Raw genomic sequence first — 8,640 nt, forward strand, 5'->3', positions numbered from 1 at the left:
TAATGTCTTAAGGATGGATGTAGTTCATGCACACACTATGCAATTCATGAAACTAATTTGTCATTTTGGATTTTAAAAGCGGGAACAATAAAATGAGAACACCTTAATGGTACCGAGGTGTGAGTCCTCTATGGTGCTAGGACTTACTCCAACAATGATAAAAAAAAATAATTAAAACAAAGAGAGAAATAGACAAACCATGAGAGGGTAGGAGCCTCCAAGGCTTGCTAATCTTCCGTCATATCATCATCATCATCACTTTCCTCATTAGAAGTGGTCTCATTGCCACTTCTCTCTTCATTTGCTTCTTCACTTTCTTCTTCACCTTGTTCATCATCTTGCTCACCATACTCTTCTCCTTCTTCACTTGCTTCCTCATCAATGTTATCATCAACCTCTTCATTACCGACAACCTCATTGTCACCCGAAACGATCCTAGATGCACCCGGAAATAGGACTTCTCTATCCGCCCAACTAGGCAAAGGACATGATGGATCAAGTAGTCCTTGCCTAGCTAAGTGTAGGAGGGGTGGATATTGAGACAAGTAAGCATTTTTCCGATCCTCAAAGGCTTGCTTGTGCATTGCTTGCATGAGAAGAGTCAAATAATCATTTCTTGCTTCAACACCCTCCGGCTTGAACTCTTGGTACTCAAAAGGGTAAGGTGGTGTGACAATGGAAGAGGAGGGTATTTCAAGTTCACCCTTTTGTTATCGGATAATATACTCGGCCTCTTTTGAAAGGGGAAGTAGATAATTGGTCCGGTGGACGCTTAGACGACAAATCTTTGAAGACAAAGTAAACGATCTAACCTCACTAGTGAGCCATCCATACTTGGTGTCAAGAGAGTTATGGGCAACCCACTTGTACTTGTGTATCATAGTATACATATCAACAAGATGACCACCCTCCTTTGCTTCATACTTGTTATCCTTGTTGAAGTTAAGATCAAAGTACTTAGCTAGGATAGTGACTAGGCCGCCATTCACAATAACGGTAGTGCCTTTCTTCCCACAATCAATGTTGAGCCATCTATCTACCAAAAGCCTTAAAGAGTTGAAAGGCTTGGTGTGTACTCTTCCAATGTTCAAAGCCGATTCAAGAAGAATAAAATCAAGTTTGGTGAAATGGTTGGTATCTTTCCTTGCAATAATGGTGTTTCCTATGACCTTGTGCCATACCCTTATGCCCGGATGGTGGACTAAAAGAGCACGACTCGCATGAAAGTCCTCAAATTTCCTTCCGTAAATTGCCTCCCAAAGAGGGTCGGGGTCATACTTTCCATAATTCTTAAAATAAATCGGTTCATTACTAAGACCCAAAATCTCACCCAATTCCCTAAAGGAAATGCATCTACTAACATTAGCTAGACGAAACTCGAGGTTCTCCCTAGTCTCAACTTTGGTGACTTTCAAAAAACTCAAAAACTCCAAGGTAAGGGAGGGGTATGTCAATTCTTTTGATTCAAACAATTTCTTAAACCCCATTGCTTTAAAGAAGGCTCTAGTTTGCTCAAGGACACCCAACTTATCTAAGGTATCTTCACAAATAAACTTGGTGGATTGAAATGATTTCCTAGCAAACTTGGCAAAAGTATCTCTATGGGTTTTGGAAATAAAAGTTACCTCCGGATAATGCATAAGTTGATCGATTTCCGGAGTAGTAGATGTTGTTGCTCCCATAGAGGGATGTTGTTGTTGTTGCACTTCCAAGTTTGGGGTTGCTACCACCATAGCCAATGCTTTCTTTGCTTGAAGAGCCTTTTGCCTTTGTGAAAGTGTCTTTGGTGCCTTTGTTGCCTTTGTTGCTCCCTTAGTCCTTGCCATTAATGAATTAATCAAGAAAAGAATGAAAAATCTTCAATTTGTAGTGCACCCAAATCGATTTAAAGGTGAAAGGCTTTGCCTTTATGAATTCAAAAAATCGACTCAAAGGTTGAAAATTTTGTGCTTGGTTTCGATTTTTATTGAAAAAGGAGTGATTGATTTGTTGTTAGAAGGATGGTTTGATTTGATTTTGGTGAATGTAGTTGAGGGATTTTGTTTTTGTGATGGAGAGGATGAGGGTTTTGATGTTTTGGAGTAGTGTTATGAATGAATGAATGAATGAATGAATGAATGAATGAATGAATGAAGGTGGGAGAGGTTTTATAAAGACCGAAAAAATTTGAACTGCAGGGGTAATCCGTGCGGTTTCTGCTCGAGACGGGCGGATTCTGCACTTTCTGGGTTGGGAAAAACTCGCCTAAAGACGGGCGTCTTTAAGAGAAGACGCTCGGATTCGCTGACACGGGACGGGCGGATTCTCCAGAAGACGGACGGATTCCTTTACAGGGATTTTTCCTTGTTTTCCTCAGCTGAGAAGACGGGCGTCTTCCCTTCAAGACGGGCGGATTTTCAAAGACGAGCGGATTGTTGTTCAGGACGCCCGGATTCTCTTACAGTCAAAAATATTTTAAAAGTTCAGCTCAGAGGGACGTGCGTCTTCTACCCAATACGTGCGGATTGCCTGAAGACGGACGGATTCTCCTGAATCCGCTCGGATTCGACCCCTTTGTACCCGGATTCAGTTCCATCCGTGTACAATGCATATCCCTTATTATTCTTCCATTCTTCTTCATATCTTGTGTTCTTCATTGTGGGGGCATTACTAAGGCATGAATAGCCTAGGCAATTGCCATCCCCACACTAAGCTAAAGCACTACACATCAATTGAAATTATTAGTCCCTCCCTCACTTCTCTTAAACATGACAATTATCTTGATCAAAGTAAATAAAAATCCAAAGATGACAAAAATGCAATACAAGAATTGAAATGCGAGTTAGGGAGTTAGAAATATTTACAAATGGTGGTTTAGGGAGGACTCCACCAAACTCTCATTCTTGATGAGATGTCAAGGGGGCATGTTCAAGGTGTTGTTGATGTTGCTCAGCACCTTGAAGAAATAATCAAAAGCTTGTTCATTATCGTTATAAAGCTCTTCAATAGACCTTGGCCCTTGTTGTCGGTCTTGATCGATGGCATTACCAATGTAGGGATTAAAAATCCCTTCAAATTCGTCGTCCCAAAGACCACAAACATCATTAAGTTGATCATGGAAAATCTCTTGATTTGATGGAGACAACTCTCCCAAATTCTTCTCTTGGCCAATGAGGCCATCCTCTTCTTCTTTGATTGATTTTGATGAGCTTTCCAAGCTCTCCTTGTCACAATTCACTTGCTCTTTGAATGGAGCATCTTCAATTTTCTTCTTCCATTGGAGTTCCGACTTCTTCCTCTCATCCTTTCGGCTATAATGATCAATCATGAAACACGGTTCATGCAAACGAGGAGCTCTCATAGTCTTGTCAAGATTAAAGGTTATGCTTTCATCTCCCACTTCTAGAGTGAGCTCACCATGTTTCACATCAATCACCGCACCCGCGGTGTGTAGGAAAGGTCTTCCTAGAATGATTGGAATGTTGGAATCTTCCTCCATATCAACAATGACAAAGTCTATCGGGATGAAAAACTTTCCAATTCGCACGGGGACATCTTCCCATATCCCTAATGGTGTCTTCGTCGATCTATCGGCCATTTAGAGTGTGATATTGGTGCATTTAAGCTCTCCCATCCCCAACTTTTTACTCACCGAGTATGGCATAACACTCACACTAGCCCCTAGATCACATAAGGATTTGTTGATCGTTGTGTCGCCAATGGTACACGGTATTGAGAAGCTTCCCGGATCCTTTAGTTTTGGAGGTGAACTCCCTTGAAGTATTGCACTACTCACCTTAGTGAAGGCGATAGTCTCAAGTTTCCGGATCGACTTCTTCTTTGTGAGGATATCTTTCATGTATTTCGCATAGGCCGACACGTGATTGATTAATTCAGTGAAAGGAATCGAGACTTCCAAATTCTTCACAATTTCCATAAACTTTCCAAGTTGGTCATCAAATTTGGGCTTGGCTTGACGACTTGGAAAAGGAAGTCTAATCACAATGGGCTCCTTCTCCTTGACCTTGTCTTCATTCTTCTTTGAACTTTCTTCTTTTGATGATTCTCCATCTTTGGAGTTTTGCACAATTTCTTCCTTATCACTAGCTTCCACAACTTCATCCTCAACTTGCTTCTTCGGTGCTTCATACCTTGTACCACTTCTCAAGTGAATGGCACTAACCGTTTCATGTCTTGGGGGATTACTTTGAGGCGGTAATTGCCCCTTTTGTCTTTGCGAGCTTGAAGATGCTAGTTGAGTCAATTGGGTTTCCAACATCTTGGTGTGAGCTAGGATGTTGTTGATGGTGGTTTCCTTTGCTTGGCTATCTTTTTGCATTTGAGTGAAAAATTCTTGTTGATTCTTTTGCATTTGGAGGACCGCTTTTTGGACATCAAAACCTTGGTCATTTTGGTGATTGTATGGATTTTGATTTTGGTAACCTTGGTTTTGGTTGTAAAAGGGTCTTTGATTTTGGTTTCTCATGGGAGGTGGGGTGTATGTTGTTTGAGGGTTTTGAACATTTTGGCTTTTATATGAGAGATTTGGATAGAATTTGGTGTTTTCATTGTAATAGTTGGAATAAGGGGTACCACTCTTGTATGCTTGGAAAGCATTCACTTGTTCATTTGTTCCCCTACATTCACTTTGGTCATGTCCCAAAGTTCCACAATTCTCACATATCCCACTTGGAATTGATGAAGATGCCGTCATGGCATTAACATGATGCTTTGGTGATTTTGAGACTTCTTCAAGTCTAGCCATAGCTTTTTCAAACTTCAAATTGATTGTGTCAATGTGAGCACTAAGTTGAGCACCCAATTGAGTAATGGAGTCCACTTCATGCTTTCCTCCTCTAGTAGCCTTGCGAGGTCTACTATATTGTGAGTTATGGACCGCCATTTCCTCAATTTTGTTCCATGTTTGATTATCATCAACTTCGGTGAACATTCCATTTGATCCCATATTGAGAATGTTCCTTGAATCTTCATATAAACTATTCCAAAATTGTTGTACCAAGAACCATTCGCTAAGTCCATGGTGAGGACATGAGCGACAAATTCCCTTGAACCGCTCCCAAGCTTCATACAAAGATTCTTCATCCCTTTGCTTAAAACCCGTAATTTGAGCTCTTAGCATGTTAGTCTTTTCCGGTGGGTAGAATTTTTTGTAGAAAGCTAGAGCCAACTTCTTCCAAGAATCAATTCCGAGAGTGGCCTTATCAAGGCCCTTCAATCATTGTTTCGCGGTGCCAATTAGAGAAAAAGGAAATAAGACCCATCGAATTTGGTCTTGAGTTACACCGGTTTGAGAGATCGCATCACAATAGTCACAAAAGGTTTCCATATGAGAATGAGGGTCTTCACTAGGCATCCTCCCAAATTGGCTCCTTTCGACTAATTGGATAAAGGCGGATTTGGCAATAAAATTTCCGGTTAGATGTTGTGGTGTGGGAGTACCATTGGGTAGGTTCTCCTCGGTGGGTACGGAATGTGATGAAAACTTAGGCATTGTAGGTTGATTTTGGGTGGTATTGTGTAATGGGTTCTCCTCACCTTCTCTTGCAAAAGGGTTGATGAACTCAATAGTTGGTTGAATATCTACAACCTCACTAATACCTCTCAAATTCCTCCTAGCAAGTCTCCTATTGGTTGTCAAAGTTCTTTCAATTTCACGATCAAAAGGTAACAAGTCACCTTGTGATCTTCTAGACATGCAAAATATCAAACAACTTGAAAGCAATTAGAACAAACCTTGAGGAGTTTTACTTCCCCAAGGCAAAGAAAAACACAACTAATAACAATGTAAAGAAATCTAAATCAAGCTAACACCGTCCCCGGCAACGGCGCCATTTTTGATCGGTCCGTTTCGAGTTCACAAATAAATAGATGTGGTCGTTGTGTCACGTCCGAATCAAAACACAATTTATAGCTTCACAAACAACTCTACAATTAGTAAAGAGGCAAGTAAAGGTCGGATCCCAAGGGACGGGAATTGAGATGAGATTTCTATTGAAACTAGTGGTTTCTTAGGGGTGCCACAATTTGGGTTGATGTAGAAGATCACTAACTAAAGTAGCAATGAAAATAAACAAGCAAGATGAATTAAAAGGGTTGTAAACAATTGATTAAAAAGCACTAGGGTGTCATGGGATCATAGGGGAATCATGGGAATTGATCATACAAACATGTTCTCAAATTATAAGCAAGCAATTATTGTTGTGATGGATTGAGTTGGGTTATATCTTACAATCCTAGGAAAGTTTGGGTCCCGGAGCCGAATCGATTAGATTGTACAACACCTACAAGTCGACTTAATCTCCCCTACTCAACAACATGCATGGTCTAATGAGACTCGAGTTGGTTTATGTCTTACAAGTCTCATTGAAAAGATAGGTGATGGGTAAAAAATGCAAGGATTCATAGGCTCGCATTTCATCAAACATAACATGTGCATGAGTTGAGATCAAAACAAGCAAGCAAATAAAACATGAAAGCATATTAATTTAAGCATGAATCATTCCCCATGTTGGTTTCCCCTAATAACCCATTAACCCTAGCTAAGAGACTACTCACTCATTATTATGTTGATCATGCTAGCAAGGTTGTTAATCATACCAACAAAATGAAACATGATGAATAAATGAAAGTAATTAACAATAATTAAAAAGGGATTAAGAGAATTATACCTACTAATGATTCCAATAATAAAGCAAAGATAAAAGAAGTACTTGATACTTGATTGAGAGGTTGTCAATCTCCCAATAATAACCTAAATAATCTTCAATTACCCAAAATAAAGGATGAACAAAAGAGAGATTAAGGAAATAAAACTTGTATTAAAACTTGATTGATTGTTGATTATAAAACTAAAGAGACATTTGATTGATATTAACTATTCTAAGAATTGATAAGAAGAACATCCTCTTCTAATTAGACTAATGGGGTATTTATAGTGGAAATTAGAGGGATGCATTAGGGTTAACTAAGGGCTAAACTAGTAATTACACTTTTTAGATTGAGCAGGGAGGAGCCGGTATTTTTCGAAGGAAGGGCTTCTTTCTTTGTAGCTTGGAGAAGACGAAATTGCGCTGTAGAGGAATCCGAGCGGATTAGAGTCGGGACGGGCGGATTCAGGTGAATCCGGGCGGATTGTGGCAGTGCTAACCCGAGCGTCTTGTGATGAAACCGCACGGATTGTGCATGTGGAGGACGGCCGGATTGTAATCAATCTGCACGGATTGTGCCTCAGCAAGATTTCTTCTTCTTTTCTTCCCTTTTCTTCATAAATTCCTTGGGGATTTCCTTGGGGACTCAAGGATCCTTTCTCAACATTGCTCATCTACTATAATATGTACAAAGGCCTTCTAATCTTGTCTCTCCTTGATGCTTGGTCATTGGATTCGATCAATTTAGTCTCGTTTTGCCATGAAAATGCAAGATTCTTACTCCTTTCCTACCAAGGGATCAAAATCTCAAAGAATATGCAAAACAAAGAACTAAAGATAATAAATGACCCAAATATGCACTAAAAAGCATGGGAACAAGGCTAATTCGGGGGCTAGATATGCGCTAATTATGGTTACATCACTTCATATTCCTTATCGCCGCAACAACGAGTTCCTCCCTCTACTATCAACAAAGAAGAGTTAGCTGAATTGAAGTCGTTAGTACATACACTTGCATTTCGTGTGCAAGAATCTGAGAGATTTAGAGATGCTTCTATCAAGAGACTTGAGTTTCATTTGGCTCAAGTAGTCTTTGGCAAGATCTTTGATATGTATGACTCGGAAATTGATGATATTGTCGAAAATGAAGCATCAAACGAAGACTTCAATGCTGTTCCGTATGAAAAATTCGATCAAGCTAGCTTCAGTATTCGATCGAATGACTTATTTGAGGAGGAACTCGATCGAACATATTCTTTTGTTCGATAGAACAGTTTATTCGAGGAGGACCTCGATCGAACAGTTAGAGAGACTGTTCGATCGAGCAGTTTGAGTGAAGAAAGCTTTCTATTGAATTTATTATCTATGGACAGTGTTGATTCGTCATTCATGCCTATTCCGTATGACTTTAAGAAGGTAAATGAAGACCAATCCTATCCGACTAGAGGTCTTGTTATTCCTTTAGGTGATTCCGATAAGATTCTTTCTATTCCTTCCGTTAAATCATTTCTCTTTGTTGATTTAACGCCCGCCTGATTTGGGAGCAAGTTGGAGGAATGTCGTCGTGTTTCTTCTTATACAGGTCTTGACAGGTTAGAAGACCCGGGAGGATGATTTGAAGGATCTATCCCGGGTAAGAAGAAGGCGCGAGAGAAGGCTAATAGTGACGTCCATGATGCTGTAAAGAGCCGCTGTTTTTCCATTGCTGTGTTGTGGAGGCCGGAAGTAAAGCTGATGGATGCTGAAGCGACTGCATCCAGTCAGAAGCCTAGTTGTGGGCCACTATTTTTTGTTGGTGGATGAAGAAAGGAAGGTTTGGGACACGTCTCGAAACTAGCTACGATGAGGAGGCAACTCGAAGTTTAAAACTTTTTGTTTCGATTTTTAAACATTTCAGTTTTTCTTATGTGCTTAATAATTAGCTTTCTCGACTTTAGACTGCGAAACATTTTAGACTTGGTTTTGGTGGTATTTTTGGTTGCTATTAGCGTAA

General features: G+C 40.0%; 1 non-coding gene across 1 annotated transcript; it reads left to right on the plus strand.

The window, feature by feature from the left end:
• The first annotated feature begins 5,012 nt into the window (after window positions 1–5,012).
• On the plus strand, window positions 5,013–5,119 carry LOC141593466 (small nucleolar RNA R71). Its single transcript, XR_012521547.1, has one exon. It is a non-coding gene; the product is annotated as a small nucleolar RNA R71 (small nucleolar RNA).
• The last annotated feature ends 3,521 nt before the right edge of the window (window positions 5,120–8,640 follow it).

The sequence above is a fragment of the Silene latifolia genome, chromosome 7, assembly GCF_048544455.1.
Source record: "Silene latifolia isolate original U9 population chromosome 7, ASM4854445v1, whole genome shotgun sequence".
In the NCBI taxonomy this organism is placed as follows: domain Eukaryota; kingdom Viridiplantae; phylum Streptophyta; class Magnoliopsida; order Caryophyllales; family Caryophyllaceae; genus Silene; species Silene latifolia.